This window comes from Bufo bufo, chromosome 6 (genome assembly GCF_905171765.1).
Source record: "Bufo bufo chromosome 6, aBufBuf1.1, whole genome shotgun sequence".
NCBI lineage: Eukaryota > Metazoa > Chordata > Amphibia > Anura > Bufonidae > Bufo > Bufo bufo.
In genome coordinates, this window is record NC_053394.1 from 411,248,967 (window position 1) to 411,258,872 (window position 9,906).

Genomic DNA, 9,906 nt, shown 5'->3' on the forward strand with positions numbered 1-9,906 from the left:
TTTTTTATGATTTTTTTAATTTGTTATATTCTCATCACTCAACGACAATGTAATACTCCAGAGGAACTAACCTATATGGTTTCCTGAGATATATTATTGCCCACTTATATTTTCTAATAAAAAAAAACATATTATATGTTAGTATTTGGGCCAGACAAAGTGCTTACGCAATACGCTAAGTATTTCACATATAAAAACCTCCTTATATCTGGGAAATTTTTACCCCCATTTTTTTTTAGATAGAGTTCTTCTCGCTTTACTCTCTCCATTTTGGACTTCCATCAAAAGTTGAAACATAACTTCACCATTCATTTTTTTCATGATATTTGTAGGAGGTATAAGTACAGCAGAAATGTATAAAAAAATTGGTAATAAAACTTGTTTGATGATTAAAATCTTACCCTCAAAAGTCAATGCCCTTAGGTTCCAGAAATTAATCTTTTTTCGCACTCTTTCCAACAATGCTTCCCAATTTTTTACGTTTCCGATAGTTTTAGAAAAATGAATACCTAAAATCTTCAATTCTGATACACTTATTAACCCATGCTCTGATTCTTAAATCCAATCACCAACACACATAAAATTCGACTTCTCATAATTTACTTTAAAACCTGATGCACTCCTAATCCAATATTCTACAGACCCTATTAAAACTCTTTTGGTTTTTGTTAAAAACAGTCACATCATCCATATATGCTATAACTTTCACATGACTATTCTTACCTCCTGGGATAAAAAAACTATTAACCACTTTATCCTTTCTAATTGCACATAATAACGGCTCAATAGTACTAATAAATAAAATTGGGGACAACGGACAACCCTGTTTTACACCACTTAAAATCTTCACGTTTTTTGATAAAACCCATTTACCGAAATTCTACTAAAAGAGTTACAATACAGACATTTAATTTGTTCGATAAAATTTTTGGGACATCCCACCTTTTCTAACACCTGAAACAAGAAATTATGCGACACCCTGTCATAGGCTTTTTCAAAATCTATTGAAACGAAGGCTAGTTTTTGCTTCCTATCTACACAGTCCCATAAAACATCTCTAATTAAAACCAAAGAATCAACAATTTTTCTGCCAGGTACCGCACATGATTGATCTGAATTAATGACTGATGCAATAACTCTTTTAAATCTATTTGCTAATAATTTCGCATAAACTTTATAATCGGAGTTTAATAACGTAATTGGTCTCCAATTTTTGATCAACTGTTTAACTACTTTTTTTAAATAGCAGCACTATTACACCTTCCGACCAGGACTTAGGGACTATTTTTTTAGATAAAACCACCAGATGACAATGCTAAAATCATCTTCAATTACATTCCAAAAAGACTTATAAAATTCAATAGGTAGCCCGTCTAACCCTGGCGTTTTTGCATTTCCAAAACTATTTATAGTATTATATATTTCTTCTTTTTTTACTTTACTCATTAACCAATTTTGTTGCTCACTATTTAGTTTACCTTCCACAGTATTTAAAAAATAGTTACTCAAGGACTCATCAATATTTTTCATATCATATAAATTCCCATAATTTTTTTTAACTTTTTCCAACTTTTTTTCCATATCGACCTCACATCATTTTTACCTTATTTTTTTGAAAAAATTTTTGAACATTTTTTTCATCTTCATCTAGAATTTTAACCCTTGAATTAAAAATAATTTCTTTTCCTCTTTCACATAACATATTTTTAATCTCCACTTTTACAAAATCAATGTCTTCTTCAAAATCTAATCCACTTTTTTGAAACACATAAAAACTCTGTAGCCTAGCATTTAAAAGATTATACAATTTCCTTTTTTCCTCTGCTTTCCTTTTACTAACTTTTATAAAGAAACATTTTATCTTTTCTTTCGCAAACTCCCACCACTATAGAATATTATCATACTTCTTTTTTTAAAACCTAAATTCCTAAAAATACTACAAATTTTTTTTCTAACTTCCATATCATCTAACAATTTAACATTTAATTTCCAATATGTCGATTTTTTTAACTCCTTTTTTCCCAGATTTAGAACACATTTTATCAGATTATGATCAGAAAAGCAGCAAACCTCTGAAGTAAAATTACCAATATCAAAATGCTCTGAAACAAAAAAATAATCAATTCTAGATTCATACATTTTATTCCTCCAAGTAATCTCTTCCTCCTTTTTTCCACAAGCTTCCCAAACATCTGTTAAATTTCCTGCATCTAAAATATCCTTTAAAACAGAAACTGAAGCATCTTTTTTTCTATTTATACGACAATTAAAGTCTCCAGCAATGATAACCAGCTCAGTACCAGAGAGAAATAGCTGCAATATTTCTAATAAGTCTTTTCTCTTGCTCTTCTCCGGGTATGCATAAACACAACAACACTTCACCTTAATATTAACTTTTTTACATGATACCTTCAAAATTCTACCAGGAACAATCCCCCAAAATTTCCCAATCTTTACCACATAACAAACCTATACCGTCATTCTTATTTTCATTTCCGCCAGAAAAAATACAATTTCCATTCCAGCCCTCTTTTAAATATTCCTAATCTATCATTTTCTTAATATTACATTCTTGTAAGAACACAAAATCTACAAATTAATTTCCTAAATATTCATATAAAGCCGCACGTTTGTACTTATTAAAACCTTGAACATTTAATCATCCAACACCACTAATTTTAGGGCTCACTCCCCCGCCCTTCTCAGACTCTTCTCTCAAATTTGTTTCTTCACCCGAACTCGGTGACACAGAACCAATTAACTCAACTATTCTCTTTTTTCCAGACCCGTCTAATGAATCCTCATCAGACAGGCTATCTTTTTCACAAGAACTTCTCTTCAACCTTCTTTCTTCAAAGTCCATTTGCTCTTGACCACAAGGTAGGCTGCAACCTACACTGCCACTAGCCTCAGGAGCTTCAATTAATCTATCAATTTCATCAAAAAGAGAGCTTCCCTCTGTTTCAATCACAGATTCTTTTGAAGACACACCTTGATCTCCTTTCAGTGAAGTTTTCCTTTTTTTTTCCTTCATCCCACATTATCCTTTTTTAATATCTCCTTCATCACCTCATTTTCTTGACATAGATCTTCAGCTACTTTCTCCACTTCCCTTCTGTATTGAGATGCAGCTTCCCTATTTTCACTATTGTCTTGCTCTTGATTTGTCTCCATCTTTATTTTAGGACACTGATCTTCCTGATGTACTTCAAAAACACAGTCTTTGCATCTTTTGCAATCGAAGTCACCATGCCCATACTTCCTGCAGCTCTTGCAGTATTTGGGCATACCTGTAAAAAAAAGGTACCTCCGAACTCTATTTACATAAATAATAGGAGGAGGTCTCGTCACTCCTCCTTTTTCATTTGGATCTTTTCTGAAAATAGATTCATACACCCTCTTTCCGTTCCATACTCCAAAGCTTGTTTTACCATAAGACTTCAAAGTAAGTTTTTCACAAAATTGGTACAAATAACTTATCTCCTGGTCGGACACAAAAGGGCTGTATATCTGGACAGTCACCAATTTAGTCTGATACTGAAACAGGGGAACAACCTTCAATCCAACAAAAGCATCTTTCCCTCTATTATGCTCATAGAGGGTAAAGATTTTCTCACAAATAAAGGAATTTATTAAGGTTATATCATAAATTCCTCTAGAAAAAAAAGACTGTATACAAAAAGTTTTTTCCAATTGAAAAATAGGACACAAAATTTCACGGTAAATAAAAAGTAAGTCTTTACCTTGCCGTTGTTCAGGCGAAACAAAAAAAACAAATTGTATCCTTAAGAGGGTAGTTCTCAAAAAAGAAATCCAAACGAGAACTCTCCCTGGGGAATCTCCTTTCATTTCCCACAAATTCCATCTTTCAATCCAAAAAGCAAGCAGCCCGATGAGCTGTGATCGCCTCCGTCCAGCCAGCCGGGTCCGTAGTCCAACGAGAAAAGGTCTCCCACGATCCTCCAGATCCAGATGTCCTGATAAAGCAGGCCACCACTTCCTTCCACCCCCAATAGCAGCAGGTCTGTAAAACAGACAAGGCCGAGGATAGAGATCCATGATAACCTACCTGCCCTCTGACACAATCAGTTAAGATCGTGCCAAAAGGCCGAGAAGCGATAACCTGAAAGGGTTCGCAGTACAGGCCGATGGTCCCCAATGCAGAGCACTTCTGAAGGCAATAGACTACAGGCCCCAGACCAAGACACAGTCCGGGAGGCTTCTTTCTCTCACAAACCAGGGAAAACGTGCGTGCCTCCTACGCTTAGAAATCACCAGCATGCTCCTCTTTGTGTTCAACATCTGCATAGCTCCGCCCACCCGCAACTTTTGGCCACGCCTTTTCTTCGCACGCAATTTCTGGTGCCAAAGCACACCAAGCAGAAAACATTATACGAGGAGTGAATGGAGAAGTAGTAGTGAAAAAAAAAAAAGAAAGAAAGAAAAAAAAAAAGGGTATGCATTGTTGTTGATTGTGATGTCAGGGTCCCATTGTTGAGTGTTCCGTCAGGTCCCTTGTGATGTCATCCACTGACCTGACCTGACCTGACCTGACAAGCCTCCTGTGACACGTGCAGTGTTCCGTCCATTGTCCAGACAAGGTAGGTCCAGCTGCTGCTGCAGATACATAGGAAGTGCTGGACTACTTTTTAGCCTCCAAGTAATCCAGTTCAAAAGATCCACAAGAGGGGGAGACAGGCAAACTTTACTCATTTATTGAAGCACTGGAAAAGCTAAATGGTTACATCCAGCCAACTTGCTACAAAAGGGTCAATTCCCAGGGACAACTCAGCAGCCCTCCCAGGTGTGCACAACAGGCCCAAATCAAACGTGGAGGTCCAAACACTTCATTCAGGTGATAAGCCAATTAACCAATCAGTCTTAATTAGATCTAGGGTGTGAGGACACTGGCTGGCTGGGTTGCTTGGTGCTGGAACTAGCCAACAGCTGATGCAATTAGGAGATCGACAGACTAGATGCAGGTATATGCAGAAAGCAGTACTGCACTGAATGGGCTGACAGAGGAGAAGCTGAAGTGCAGACTCCTGAGGCAGGAGGACACAGCAACTTTCCACTTGCTTGCTGGAAGGATGCTTGCAATCCATCTTTTTCATTCAGTTTTTTCATATTGGATTAGAAGGGGTGCACCGGTCCTGGAGGTACTGCAATACCAGGTCAGTGGACAGTGGAGTGGACAGAGCAAGCTATTTTTCCATCTCCCTGTTCGAAAAATCCATTTAATATATGGTCCCCAGATAGGGGACGTATCAGATATTAAACTGATAAGAGCAGCTTCAGGCCAGGTCTTTCTGTGAAATAAAAAGATAATTAATACTTGTCTTTCCATATTTGCTTACATTTGGTTTCGCTAGAAGTTCTTCTTAATAGGGGATGTCAACTTTTCATTCTCGATTTCTTTTAAAATTGCTTTACTGTTTTTTAAAATATCAACCCTTTTTTGGCTTAAATTAAAAGAATTCGTTACTTTTTCAACTGGATAAATTAAAAGAATATGGAGAGTTTAAAACCGTCTCGAACCACCCATTTTTCTTCATAAAATATCCAGTATTGTAACTAGAGTTGAGCAAACACCTGGATGTTCGGGTTCGAGAAGTTCGGCCGAACTTCCCGGAAATGTTCAGGTTCGGGATCCGAACCCGACCCGAACTGCGTCCCGAACCCGAACCCCATTGAAGTCAATGGGGACCTGAACTTTTTGGCACTAAAAAGGCTGTAAAACAGCCCAGGAAAGAGCTAGAGGGCTGCAAAAGGCAGCAACATGTAGGTAAATCCCCTGCAAACAAATGTGGATAGGGAAATGAATAAAAATAAAAATAAACTAAATAAAAATTAACCAATATCAATTGGAGAGAGGTCCCATAGCAGAGAATCTGTCTCTTCATGCCATAGCAGAGAATCTGGCTTCACGTCACCCACCACTGTAACAGTCCATTGTCATATATTTAGGCCCCGGCACCCAGGCAGAGGAGAGAGGTCCCGTAACAGAGAATCTGGCTTCATGTCAGCAGAGAATCATGCTTTACGTCACCCAACACTGGAACAGTCCATTGTCAGATATTTAGGCCCAGGCAGAGGAGAGAGGTCCCGTAACAGAGAATCTGGCTTCATGTCAGCAAAGAATCAGTCTTCACGTCACCCACCACTGGAACAGGCCACTGTCAGATATTTTTAGGCCCCGGCACCCAGACAGAGGAGAGAGGTCCCGTAACAGAGAATCTGGCTTCATGTCACCCACCACTGGAACAGTCCATTGTCAAATATTTAAGCCCAGGCACCCAGGCAGAGGAGAGAGGTCCCATAACAGAGATTCAGGCTTCACGTCACCCATTACTGGAACAGGCCACTGTCACATATTTAGGCCCAGGCACCCAGGCAGAGGAGAGAGGTCCCATAACAGAGATTCAGGCTTCATGTCACCCACCACTGGAACAGGCCACTGTCAGATATTTTTAGGCCCCGGCACCCAGACAGAGGAGAGGTTCATTCAACTTTGGGTTGCCCCGAAATATAATGGTAAAATGAAAAAAAAAATAGGATTGAATGAGGAAGTGCCCTGGAGTACAATAATATATTGTTAAGGGGAGGTAGTTAATGTCTAATCTGCACAAGGGATGGACAGGTCCTGTGGGATCCATGCCTGGTTCATTTTTATGAACGTCAGCTTGTCCACATTGGCTGTAGACAGGCGGCTGCGTTTGTCTGTAATGACGCCCCCTGCCGCGCTGAATACACGTTCAGACAAAAAGCTGGCCGCCGGGCAGGCCAGCACCGGCCAGCACCGGCCACGTGGACAATTTGGAGACCCAGAAGTTGAATGGGGCCGAACCATCAGTCAGTACGTGGAGGGGTGTGCACAGGTACTGTTCCACCATGTTATTGAAATGTTGCCTCCTGCTAACACGTTCCGTATCAGGTGGTGGTGCAGTTAGCTGTGGCGTGGTGACAAAACTTTTCCACATCTCTGCCATGCTAACCCTGCCCTCAGAGGAGCTGGCCGCGACCTCTTGCTCCTCCTCTGCCTTCGCTTTGGGCTTCCACTTGTTCCCCTGTGACATTTGGGAATGCTCTCAGTAGTGCGTCTACCAACGTGCGCTTGTACTCGCGCATCTTACTATCACGCTCCAGTGCATGAAGTAAGGTGGGCACATTGTCTTTGTACCGTGGATCCAGCAGGGTGGCAACCCAGTAGTCCGCACACGTTAAAATGTGGGCAACTCTGCTGTCGTTGCGCAGGCACTGCAGCATGTAGTCGCTCATGTGTGCCAGGCTGCCCAGAGGTAAGGACAAGCTGTCCTCTGTGGGAGGCGTATCGTCATCGTCCTGCGTTTCCCCCCAGCCACGCACCAGTGATGGGCCCGAGCTGCGTTGGGTGCCAGCCCGCTGTGAACCTGCTTCATCCTCATCCTCATCCTCCTCCTCATCCTCCAGTAGTGGGCCCTGTCTGGCCACATTTGTACCTGGCCTCTGCTGTTGCAAAAAACCTCCCTCTGAGTCACTTCGAAGAGACTGGCCTGAAAGTGCTAAAAATTAACCCTCTTCCTCCTCCTCCTCCATCATCGCCCTAAGTGTTTTCTCAAGGAGACATAGAAGTGGTATTGTAACGCTGATAACGGCGTCATCGCCACTGGCCATGTTGGTGGAGTACTCGAAACAGCGCAACAGGGCACAAAGGTCTCGCATGGAGGCCCAGTCATTGGTGGTAAAGTGGTGCTGTTCCGCAGTGCGACTGACCCGTGCGTGCTGCAGCTGAAACTCCACTATGGCCTGCTGCTGCTCGCACAGTCTGTCCAGCATGTGCAAGGTGGAGTTCCACCTGGTGGGCACGTCGCATATGAGGCGGTGAGCGGGAAGGCCGAAGTTACGCTGTAGCGCAGACAGGCGAGCAGCGGCAGGATGTGAACGCCGGAAGCGCGAACAGACGGCCCGCACTTTATGCAGCAGCTCTGACATGTCGGGGTAGTTGTGAATGAACTTCTGCACCACCAAATTCAGCACATGCGCCAGGCAAGGGATGTGCGTCAAACCGGCTAGTCCCAGAGCTGCAACGAGATTTCGCCCATTATCGCACACCACCAGGCCGGGCTTGAGGCTCACCGGCAGCAACCACTCGTCGGTCTGTTGTTCTATACCCCCCCACAACTCCTGTGCGGTGTGGGGCCTGTCCCCCAAACATATGAGTTTCAGAACGGTCTGCTGACGTTTACCCCGGGCTGTGCTGAAGTTGGTGGTGAAGGTGTGTGGCTGACTGGATGAGCAGGTGGAAGAAGAGGAGGAGGAAGCTGAGTAGGAGGAGGAGGAGACAGGAGGCAAAGAATGTTGCCCTGCGATCCTTGGCGGCGGAAGGACGTGCGCCAAACAGCTCTCCGCCTGGGGCCCTGCCGCCACTACATTTACCCTATGTGCAGTTAGGGAGATACAGCGTCCCTGGCCGGGCTTACTGATCCACGTATCTGTGGTTAGGTGGACCTTGCCACAGATGGCGTTGCGCAGTGCACACTTGATTTTATTGGATACTTGGTTGTGCAGGGAAGGCACGGCTCTCTTGGAGAAGTAGTGCCGGCTGGGAACAACATACTGTGGGACAGCAAGCGACATGAGCTGTTTGAAGCTGTCTGTGTCCACCAGCCTAAATGACAGCATTTCATAGGCCAGTAGTTTAGAAATGCTGGCATTCAGGGCCAGGGATCGAGGGTGGCTAGGTGGGAATTTACGCTTTCTCTCAAATGTTTGTGAGATGGAGAGCTGAACGCTGCCGTGTGACATGGTTGAGATGCTTGGTGACGCAGGTGGTGGTGTTGGTGGTACATCCCATGTTTGCTGGGCGGCAGGTGCCAACGTTCCTCCAGAGGCGGAGGAAGAGGCCAAGGCAGCAGCAGAAGAGGCCGAGGCGGCAGCTGCAGAAGAGGTAGCAGGGGGAGCCTGAGTGACTTCCTTGTTTTTAAGGTGTTTACTCCACTGCAGTTCATGCTTTGCATGCAGGTGCCTGGTCATGCAGGTTGTGCTAAGGTTCAGAACGTTAATGCCTCGCTTCAGGCTCTGATGGCACAGCGTGCAAACCACTCGGGTCTTGTCGTCAGCACATTGTTTGAAGAAGTGCCATGCCAGGGAACTCCATGAAGCTGCCTTTGGGGTGCTCGGTCCCAGATGGCGACGGTCAGTAGCAGGCGGAGTCTCTTGGCGGCGGGTGTTCTGCTTTTGCCCACTGCTCCCTCTTTGTCTTTTGCTACGCTGTTGGCTCGGTCTCACCACTGCCTCTTCCTCCGAACTGTGAAAGTCAGTGGCACGATTTTCATTCCATGTGGGGTCTAGGACCTCATCGTCCCCTGAATCGTCTCCCACCCAGTCTTGATCCCTGACCTCTTGTTCAGTCTGCACACTGCAGAAAGACGCAGCAGTTGGCACCTGTGTTTCGTCATCATCAGAGACGTGCTGAGGTGGTATTCCCATGTCCTCATCATCAGGAAACATAAGTGGTTGTGCGTTAGTGCATTCTATCTCTTCCACCCCTGGGGAAGGGCTAGGTGGATGCACTTGGGAAACCCTGCCAGTAGAGTCTTCAAACAGCATAAGAGACTGCTGCATAACTTGAGGCTCAGACTGTTTCCCTGATATGCATGGGGGTGATGTGATAGACTGATGGGCTTGGTTTTCATGTGCCATCTGTGCGCTTTCTGCAGAAGACTGGGTGGGAGATAATGTGAACGTGCTGGATGCACTGTCGGCCACCCAATTAACTAATGCCTGTACCTGCTCAGGCCTTACCATCCTTAGAACGGCATTGGGCCCCATCAAATATGGCTGTAAATTCTGGCGGCTACTGGGACCTGAGGTAGTTGGTACACTAGGACGTGTGGCTGTGGCAGAACGGCCACGTCCTCTCCCAGC

At 43.8% G+C, this 9,906-nt stretch overlaps 1 non-coding gene across 1 annotated transcript; it reads right to left on the bottom strand.

Moving 5' to 3' along the window:
- Positions 1-5,137: 5,137 nt before the first annotated feature.
- Positions 5,138-5,328, bottom strand: LOC121006502. Its single transcript, XR_005780318.1, has one exon. It is a non-coding gene; the product is annotated as a U2 spliceosomal RNA (small nuclear RNA).
- Between the last annotated feature and the right edge of the window lie 4,578 nt (positions 5,329-9,906).